General features: G+C 39.5%; 1 protein-coding gene across 3 annotated transcripts in view; it reads left to right on the forward strand.

Moving 5' to 3' along the window:
• The window catches only part of Tox3 (TOX high mobility group box family member 3), a 391,442-nt gene that overhangs the window by 288,178 nt on the left and 92,491 nt on the right, over positions 1-10,773 (forward strand). Inside the window, exon 1 of one of the 3 annotated variants that reach the window (XM_019208315.2) lies at positions 37-84. The exons of the other annotated variants lie outside the window; for them this stretch is intronic. The gene's annotated coding sequence lies outside the window, so the exon portion shown is untranslated. Of the gene's footprint in view, positions 1-36; positions 85-10,773 lie in introns of those variants that run through there. 3 annotated transcript variants of the gene reach the window in all.

The following is a 10,773-nucleotide window of genomic DNA, read 5'->3' on the forward strand; positions in this document are numbered from 1 at the left end:
GATGTGAGGTTCTACCCCACGGCGGCCGGGGACCCCGCCGGCCTGGACTTCGCACAGTGCTTGGGGTACTACGGCTACAGCAAGGTGACCGGGCCGGGCCGGGCCGGGGTGGGGGACGGGACCACCTTCCTATCCCGGGCGCGCCCCCAGCTCCAGCTCACCGCCTGTTCACTTTTCTCTCCTCTCTTTGCTCTCCTATCCACTCCTTTCCCGTTGCGCCTCGGTCTCAGACCAACTCTTCCCCTTCTCTATCTGTCCCCTTCCCACCCTCTTTTTGTCCCTTTGCCGGGTTCTTCTCTGCGCCTCCGCCTCTCTGCACCTCCCCCTAGACGACCCGCTGCCCCAAGCCCAGAGCCGTCCGAGGACTGAAAGACGGGACTCGCGTGTGATTCTTTGTTGCTTCTATTAGTAAACACGATCTCAGCCCCTGAGTATGTGGGGAGGGGACAGCAAAGGGGTCCCTCTTCTCTTAGTCCGACGCCCCCCCCCCACTCTGTAGCTGGCTCTCGGCGCTGCTTGAGGAAGGAAAGGAACAAACTTTTGAGGTGCCCTGGACCCAGGGCTTGGAGGAGGGGGGCGAGGTAGTGGGACCCCCAAGTTGACCTTTTGCTTGCCTCTCTTTGGAGCGATTTGGACCACGGAAAGGTGGTGCCCGCCCCTCCCTTGTTGGGGCGAGTGGTGGATTCTCATCTTTCAGTTTTTCATCGGGGAGGGTAAGGTTAAGTTTTGCATTTCGGGGATTTCAGAGTTGCAGACCTCCGCACCGCGGCCTGGGGTCACCACACCCCCTTCGCCTACCCCTGCACTAACTTCCCGGACGGAGCGTTTCAGATGGCCGAAGGTGGACCTCAGAAGGGCTCGGACGCAGCAAGTCCGTGCAGGAGCCGAAGCCTTGGTGCCAGGGCCGCTCAGACCCCAGGTCTCTACCCTTCCTGCAGCCCCCAGGGCGGAGCTTTGGCGGCAACATCACCCCGAGGGCGATATTCAGAGAAAGAGCCAACCGAGCTCTGGATGGCCTGTGCTTTTTGAGTGTGATTTTTCTTTCCCCTTCCCTGCTCCTCCCTCCTCCCCTCTGTTCTTTCAGATCCTAGTTTGTTTTTGATTGCTGGGATAACAGAGGAGGAAATAAGGAGCCTGCTGAAAGAAAGGTGCTATACAAAACTAATGAATAAATAACAGGAAGAGGAGGAATTATATCTAGAATGAGGAACAGTTTGCTGTGCCCGGTGGCTGATGGAGGCTCGTGTTCTTTCTATTTGTTTATACTCCGTTTCCAACTCCACTGATGAACTTTGTAAAACACCATTAGGGTCTTTCTCGTCGTCCTTGTGTCATCCAGGGCCAGCTCCGCGTCTGAAATGCAGGGCCCTCAATAAGGGTATATGAAGGGATTTTATTCAGTGTTATTAACCCCTTGGTCTTCATGGCGGGGCATACGTGTTGCCAGAATTCCAAAAGTAATACATTAAGCATTGAAAATCAAGCAATAAGAGGCCCATGGCTGTAGCCAGAGTTAAGGATTGGTTTCTGTCTTCTGATTTTGGATTTATTCAGGTTATTAAATGCTTTAAAAAGTCCCGCATGTATGCTCAGTCAGGGACTTAGGCAGCCTAATTAAGTATGTAGTGTTTCTGAGAATCCACCTAATTGTTCCAGTGGGGTATTATTTATCTCCTCACAACTTAGCTTGTGTATGCAAGCCTTGAATAAACTGGGCATGCTCTTATTTTTGGAAGCCATTACCTTGTCTAATGTAACTACTTCTTTTTCTGATTTAAGATCAGCAACACTCGAATGACACCAAAATAGAAACCATTGTACTAATCCAGTCACTGCAATGCGTGGCAAATCTCTGTTCACTAGAATCCCAAGGGTACTTCAAGGGACCAGGGGAAATTGTGGGTGTTTTGTGCCTTTTTTTATTTTCTCAGAAAGGCTATTTTGAGTCCATTTGAACTCAAGAACATTTATTTCACGGAGAGTATATAAAGCTTGAAAACAGTCATTATTTATCGAGATGCTTGTTCAACTTCAGGAGTGCGGATGCAAGCTGGTTTGTGTCATATTTTCTTAATCCAGCTATGTGCCCAAAATAACTTACTCTCGTAGTAATTTAGCAACCTGATCATCCTAAATGCTGTGGGTAGCCAACTTTTGAAAGTCAGATGCAACATTCCACATTGGGAGAGTCAAATTGTACTCATTTTCAGGGATGTTTGCATTTTACAGGTAACAGTATAACAATCTCTATACTGAAACACAAGATGTATTTTTTTACTATTAATTTTAGGAGTGAAAAAGAAACCCCTAGTTTTAGTCTTTAATTTTTTTCTTTGTACACTGACTGTTGTAGACGAGGAAGTATTAACTTTATGAGTATAAAACAGCAAGCACTAATTAAAGGTTTATAGCATTTTATTTCACAACTCACTTGTTTGCCTGAAGCATGCTGTTCATTGTAGATTTATGTTGACAATATAAAAATCTAGCATACAAAGATATACATTGTTTCATTCAAAAACACCTGTAATTATGAATCTTTTAAGACTTAACTTTTGATGACTTCAGTTATCCTTCTGATGAGAAATGATGGATTTCCAGAAAGTATGTTGCTGCCTTTTCTTGTTTTGATGACCATCTGGGAAACTTTAGAAGAAACCCAGAACTCATCTCTCTAGGCTTAACAAATGAAAAGTTAGTGCTTATCTTTAAACTTATTTACAAACCGTGAATAATAGGGTTTCATTCATTTCTCTCTTTAACAAATGGTCAGAATCTTTTGTATAAATTGTATGTGTACTATCTTTACATTCTGAGTATATGGATCCTTTATAAATGTCAGCACTCATGAAAGTGTGCTCTGTGGAGAATGGATGAAAGAGTTTTGAGGGTTCAAAAGTCATTGCAAGTAGGAGAATAACTTCAAATAAAATATAGCCAGGATCATTAAAATCAGTTAATAATTCATGAACCAGCCATTGATGTATAAACTTAAAGTCATCTCTGTTTTCTAAGGGCTAATTTCCATTTTAATTTCAAGTGGAATATCTACTGTTTGAACATTTCTTTTTCTGATGTGGCTAACAAATTAAACTAAAATCTGTATAGTTTTTAAAAGTCCTTATTATGTGACACAAATGAATTGGTGACCCAGTGACTTTATATGTCTGGAGTTTTTTCTTTCCCAAGGTTCAGCTAAATTTTTTCACCAGTAAGAAAATAATACATAGAGTATTAATTAGCATACAATTGTTAGAAGTCTACTACCCTAGAAGAAAATGTATTTTGTGAGAGTGTGAATGAGGTAAAGTCATCCAGTAAGGTAATAATAAAAATAGTGATTCACTAGGTTTATCTATATATATTTAGGATTTTTCTTTTCTTTTAAAGTGTGAATATTGATTTCTTACCCTTATGCAGATTAGTCCTGTGTTGTTTTTTTCCTCCCTCAGTCCCAAACCTTACTTTCTAATATTAAGTGTTTTATTTATTGATCACTGTTTAATTAAGATATTCTTGTGTTAGTGTTTACGTCCAACTTTTTGGGCTCTGACTTTAGATAGGAGAAACGGAAGGGTAATTTGTCATTTGTCTGTCTTCTTGGGACCACGGTCAAATTCGTGGTATATAGTAAGAAGAATTTGATGGAACCTTTTCTTAGATTGATGTCCTCAACTGGTCTGAGAATTAATTGCTTCTTTTCTAGGGTCTGGATTTTGGGGGATTGACTTTGGAGAACAAATTGATAGGTTTCCAAATTCTTCCATAACAGGTCTTCAGGTACCTTATAGAGAAGTCATATTGTGAATAAGAAATATGATTAAAACTTAAACCAGGGGTCATATACTCTAATGTCTACAAAGATAACCAGTTAACCTACATGATAATACTTTCTGCCCCACTTAAAGGGGTAATGTTGCATTAGTAGATTGTTGCCATGTCAACATATGGGGGTCAGTGTTTACACATCATCCAATTTTTTTTTTCAAGAGAATGATAACCTGGATTTTTAAGTGAAATATCCTGGAACTTAAATGTTGGCAGTAAATTAACAAATAATTAAAATAATTATATGGGAATCTCCACACATGCTTTTGTGCTTTTTCTTTGGAATTTTTGTTTTAGACAAATTCATGTGCAGATGAGATTCAGAGGTAATTTTTAATAAGCCATTTATGGTTATCTTCAACTTTGTGGGCAGTTCTACTCCCATGCCTAGCTGTGCAGACAGTTGTGTGAGTGAAAACTGACCTGAGTAAAGGAGTTTGTGCGAGCTCTAAAGCAGAATAGACTTATGGAGAATGGCTGGTTTCAGGTTATACACAGGGTCCCTCTTAGAACTTTGGCAGGCTTCATGCATTACTGATCTGAGCTCCCCTCCGTGTCATATCAAACATTAAATATCCTGCACTTAATATAATATGATAACATATCTGACTCGAACAGTTGACTTTTGTTGACATTTTGTAGGCATTTAATTATGCAGTTATTAATATTAATTTTGTGGGTTTTTTTTTTGGTGTTTCCTTCCTATCTGTGGCATTTTTGTAGGCCCCTGAGAAACTTATAGACCTAGGTGTATGGTCTGTAGTGATTAACAGATAAAACAATCTTCCTGCCACTAACTAGTCTATCTACAAATTCCGCATTCATTTTCTCCAAACAGTGGAATGTTGATGAACACCCTGTGCTCAGTAGAGATGAGTGTATAGTTAGCCAAAGAAAATGAATTTGACTCACTGTAGGTGAAGTCAGTGAATGTATGTGGTCATAGTGTTCAGAGTATGTGTTGATATTTCGAGAACTATCTCCTTAGGGCACAAATTCAGCTGGATGCTGAACCGACTTGAGAACTTATTTAATCAGCCCAAAATTTTAAATAAAAGCTCAATTAATCACCTGTGTCTAAAAGTCTTTGCCTAGAAATCAGGATCTCACCCTTTCTTTAGAAATAATCCTAAATTTGGTGATAGTGACCCTCTCTGTCCATTCCTGGCAACCCATGTTGGAGGCCTTCTAGTGAGCATACATTCCAAGGTTCATCATGGTCCTGTCCACTTCCTTGTCTTCTACAGGGGCCCTCTGTGTTACTCTCAGATCCTGGGAGGCTTCAAGTTTGAAACCTTGATTAAGAGATCAAATTGAGCAACAAATGATGCTGAAACCTAGTGCAATGAGGTTACTGTCACTTGAGAAATTACAGACCAAGTGCACCTCACGGTATGTAGGGTAAAAATTAATGTGATCAGTTTCTGTTTCAGGGGTTCTCAAACTTTATCATACATGAAAATTGCCTGGAGAGATCGTTACAGTGCAGACTTTCAGAATTTACTCCTAGAGATGCTGATTCATGGGTCTAATGTAGGGATCCCAGGTAATGTTCAAATTATGGGATTGCAGATGCTCCTTAGACTTTGCTCTCTGTGAGTTTATTAGTTTTAATGCTTTGTGCAACAGGTAACAGAGAACCCAATACACAGTGATGTAAACAATAAAGACATGTTGATTTACAAAGAAGTCTTTAGGTAGGTAGGTCAGGCTTTTTGGATGTCTCAATTATGTCGTCAAGATCTGCTTGTCTTTTTATTCTGCCAGTCTTGGAGTTTGAACAGTCTTCTCATTGGCTAAAGGTTGCCCACTGCCGTTCTGGACATCACATCCTCATGTGATAGTGCACAAAAATGGAATGTGATCGTAGGGGTAGGGGGAGTAACGAACATGTTTCCCATCCGCACATCTCTTATCAAGAAGGATAAGATTTTCCACTCTGTTTTATTAACAAGAGAAGGGCTGCATTACCCATGTTAGGTGACTCATTGGTAAAGGAGAAGATGTCTCTGGTGGCTTCAGACTCATCCCATGTCATCTCCTGGGGCTGACTATTGCTCATGGGCATAATTAGTCCTGTTCTTTGTCAGCAAGGAAGAAGGCTGTTGGAAAGACAACTAACAGTGTCTAAAACCAAGTGCCTGTGATGAATTTTGAGTGGGCTAGTGGTTTGGCTATTGTACTTCGGGAGGATGTTTTCTGAGTGGATTCGTTAGGGCCTGGCCAGAGCTCTAGGAGACCATGTAGGACACCATTACGCGATTGTGGTAGGGTATGAGAAGGATCCAAACCAGGGAGCTGTGAACATGGCTGTAATGTAGAGAAGGGCACTCAACAGAGTATCTCTTAGCTTGGGAAGGGAGAAAGAGGAGAGAAAGAGATGACTCAGGATCTTTGAATTTGGGGTCTAGTAAGAGTTTGAGCAGAAATAGATTAGACTGGTTTTGAAGGAAAGATAAACTAGCTGACTTTGGATAGTTTGATGAAATATGCCCACAGAGATGTGCACTGAGGCTCAAGAGATACTTCAGAGCTGGGGAACCAAAGCCGGAGTCTTCCTGTATGCAGTATGGTGATGGAAATTGACTTACGTTCTTCCATACTGAGCAGGCAGGAGATGCAAGGACAAAGTTGGTCCTCAGGGTTGCTGGTGTTGCTCATTCAACTCCCCAGTTAGTGAGGCAGTAATTTAGGAAATGATTTGTAGAATTCAGGTGTGGAAATTCTGCAGTAGTATTAAAATAATGGCATAAAAAAACTGTGTGTGTGTGTGTGTGTGTGTGTGTGTGTTACATCTTTATTCTCAATAGCTATTTGGAAGGAAACATTCTTAAATGGTTGTTATTAAATGGGAATGGTGCAGGATTTGCAATGACATAATTGGAAACCATATCAGCCATTTGTGAGTGAAAAGTTTCATTTTGTATTTATTGTAAGAGGTACAATTTTAAGTGGGTTTTTGTGAGATGTTATCAACACCCTAAGTATTTTAGAGAATTTGGTTAATAAGAAGGGACAGATTTTTTTTTTTTGCAAAGTATGCTTATCCAAATTTGAATGTAGATTCAGGTCACCTAAGAAAGAAACCCTGTTTTAAAATATGATGAGTAGAGAATTTTTATTTGAGGTCTCTGTGAGTTTCTGACAAGTTTTACCTTCTGCCATTAAGATAGATTATTTTCTGGTTTCCTAGGTTTATGTCTTTGATCTCAGGTAAGAGATGCTATATTCTCTTAAATATATTCCATGTTTATGTGAAATACATTAACCACTGGAAAAGGGTCTTTCTTGTATGACTTTCTATCTTTAGTCTCAATTTAATTTTGCTTTCTTTATAAAATGATACTTTTAGTGTTCTGATAATACATAAATTAAACAATTTGACTAATAATAAGACACATTTGGATTTTGCTCTAAATACACATTTGAATAATATAGACTTACTCTTTTGAAGGAGCCAGGGTTTTAAGATGGGTCACTCTATTCCAAATGTGGCAAGTTTAATGTGGCCTTCTCTATATAAACTGAATTGTTTACCTAGAAGAATTATGTTAAAGATGAGGAGGAGAGAGTTTTGAAATTTATTTTAAATTGATGTAATATAAATAACTGGGCTATAAGATTTTATAGCAATTTCTACAGCTAATTTATAGCAAGCAAGGGAGATCCTATAGAATAATAAAAGTTCTACTGCTTCCTTTAAAAGATTTCATCAGTATAAGTAGAATTTCAAAATGCTGAGCTGACTTGAAAATTTATGTGAAATAAGTATGCTTAGTTGGAAGTTGATTTTTTTTTAGACAAACAACAAATTAAATCTAGAAATATTGAATAGTTAAAAAATAGTTGATCTTTTACAAATGTTGATATCTTTAATAAGAAATTGAGCAGTTATTATTTGGCTTATTTTAAAAATTCTAATAAAGCTGGGTATGGTGGTGCACATCTGTAATTCCAGCTACTTAGGAGGCTGAGAAGGGAGGATCACAAGTTGAAGGGCAGCCTGGGCAACTTAGAGAGATCATGTCTCAGAAAGATAAATAAATAAATAAAAAGGACTAGGGATATGTAGTTCAGTGGTAGAGTGCCCTTGGGTTTAATCCCTAGTTCTAGGAAAAAATAGAGTAAAAATGTTTACTGGAGAAGTGGTTAAAACAATTAATTATATTCATTAAAATGCTTTTGGTTGCAGATAAGAAAGTGTCATCCTACTAAGTCTAATACAGCAGGGACTATCAGATTTGTCTCAGGCATAGCTAAATTTAAAGTCTTAAAGGGTCTGGTAGAACTTTATTTCCTCTGCTTTTTTTTTTTTGGTACTGGGAATCGAACTCAGGACCTTGTGCTTGTTTGTATTACCTCTGTTTCTTTATTAGCCACATAGACCTCTAGTTGTGGGAAGAGAGCAAGCAGCAGCTCCAATTCACATTCTCAGAGCTCAGCCTCCCCAAGAGCGAGACTTTCTTTCTTCCATGTTTCAGTAACTTCTGTAAATCAAGTTTCATTGTGTAGGCTTGGTCCCATGCTTAGGTCCACAGTCATGTAGCCATCTTCAGAGAGGCTTATCCACGTGGAAACCACACCCAGACTAGGGAGCTCTGTGTTCCTCAGAGAAGAAGCAAAATGCTGATGTCACAATGACTGAAAGTAGGAATAGAGTAGGAAAAAAAAAAAATCCACATAAGCTGCTTCTTCAAGTGAAGCTTGATGACTTGGAAACTAAGGATTACCATTATCCATGTTTTCATATTCTTTCTAGAACCAGAATCAGACTGTACTTACTTAATGCTTATTTTAGGAATAAACTCTTTTAGGGATTGAGATTGGATGTGGTCTACCTTCAAGAGACCTCTAACTTGAATGGGTTGATTGAGGAGCCTAGATAAGTATATATGTGTTGATGGGGGGAAGGAGAGGAGAGAGGGGAGAGGGAGAATATGAATATGTATGTATAAGAGAGGTGTTTTGGGCTTAGGCTAATGATGATGTAGGTTAAAGTCCTCCAAGAGCCAAAATGGATACAAAAGAAGATGGTAAGGAAGGATTGGTATAGTCAGGAGGTAGAGCCCATGGGGGCTATCAGACTTTAGTGAACAAATTGGAAAAACCGGATGTTAGAGAAGATAGTGCTAGAGAAGAATTCCAGGCAGGATTTGTTGTCTGAACGTGACACCTGAGCAAAAGGAACAGATGAAAAAGAGGAGAGAGGAGAATATGAAGGAGTGTGAACACTTGGGGTTGACAAGCCCAAGATTGATCCCTGCCTATGTCTCCTGTTTCATTCTCTCCCTCTTCTCCACTCTACTCTTGCTTTATGTCTTCATCCCATCCTTTTGTACTTGCTGTTCCCTTCGCATGGAGCCTTCTCCCCAAAGATCTTCACTTGGGTGGCTTCTTCATTTTTCAGGTCTTAGGCGAAATGTAACTTTCAAGTGTGGACTGACTATTTAAAAGTATCTCAATCTCTAAAATATCATTTTCCCTATCCCCCCAGTAACTGTCTCCTTGCCCTCATAATTTTATTCCTAGCATGTATTCATTAATATTTTGCTTATTCATTTTTCTTGTTTCTTGTTTATCTTTTTCCACTGAGTATAAACTCAGTGAGGCTGGGACTGTGTACACTTTGATGACCACTGTCCAGACATCATCTAGAGCAGTGCTTGGCACACAAAAGAAAATGTAATGGGGAATGGAAAAAAGATGAATAAAAATACCTTTGAGTGGAACATTTTAATTCTCAAATACATCTATCACACCTACTATGCACCAGGCATTCATAGGCAATGGAAATGTAGATGTAAACAGTCATTTGTCCAATTCTTAAAGAAGCTGGTGTGGGATTGTAATGATCTCTATTCAAAGTTTTTAGGTTAAACTCTTATTTTTAATTTTCTGTATGAGTATTTCACGTGCTGGTGGAGGGAGCAGAGCAGTGGATGTGAAGATAGGTTGGTGGTAGATTTTGCTTAAGCCCAAGTAAGAGACTAGGAATAGAGGAAAACAAATGAAGGTTTTTGAAATGACTGGTCTTAATCCAAGCATTCAGGTTGGTGAAGAAATGCTCAAAGGAAAGAGACTCCAGTGCACGCAAAGAAGACTGAAGAACTTACGTGCAACAGAACAACAATAACAGCGACAACAAAATGAAAATCTTGAATAGCAGTAGCTTAAATAAGATAGATGTTTATTTCTCTTTTTTCTATGTCTAGAGGGAGGTAGTCCAGGGCTGGTATAGGGGATGCATAAATATGGGGGAAGCTAAGCTGCTTCAAGCTGTTGGGTGATCCTAGTGGGATAGTCTCACCAGCAAGAAAGAGGGAGATGACCAAAGACAAAGGGAGTATTTCAGAAAATACCATAGTACACTTTACTTGCACCTCACTGCTTAGACTGAGTCACATGATTGTACTAGGTATATAGGAAGTGCGGTTTCTATTGCCCTGGGATGTGCCCGTCAAACACTCCACTACTGTGGAGGAGGGAGTGGGTAGGCAGGAAGAGACAACACCTGGTCTAGCAGGGAAATGAGTGATGGATGTGGTCCACAAAACTCCTTGGCTATCTCCAGATTAAGAGATTTTGTGCACAAACTTTAGCTGTCTACTTTTTTCTAAACTTCAGTGGTTTTGCTTTTGTTTCCACCTTCGAGGATCCTTCTTTGGTGAGAAAGAGACATCCTGTGATAAGGTGTCTATCTTTTTAGTCCTTTATTCAGATTTAAGATTTTATTGTGGGCATACTTAAATACTTACTGATTTATGTTCTTATTTGCTTGAACGGCAAATTGTTAAGTCTTGGTTTTAACTGAGCACTTATTTTATGCTCACATTTATCTTCTTTCCAAAATGCTTCAATTTTCATAGCGCTGTTTCTCAAATTTGAACTATTCTTGACCAAGTTTTGAGCACTAGTCAATGTCCAGGACCTTTTTTTTTTTTTTTT

This window comes from Fukomys damarensis, unplaced genomic scaffold (genome assembly GCF_012274545.1).
Source record: "Fukomys damarensis isolate Sample0158 unplaced genomic scaffold, DMR_v1.0_HiC HiC_scaffold_32, whole genome shotgun sequence".
Classification (NCBI taxonomy): Eukaryota; Metazoa; Chordata; class Mammalia; order Rodentia; family Bathyergidae; genus Fukomys; species Fukomys damarensis.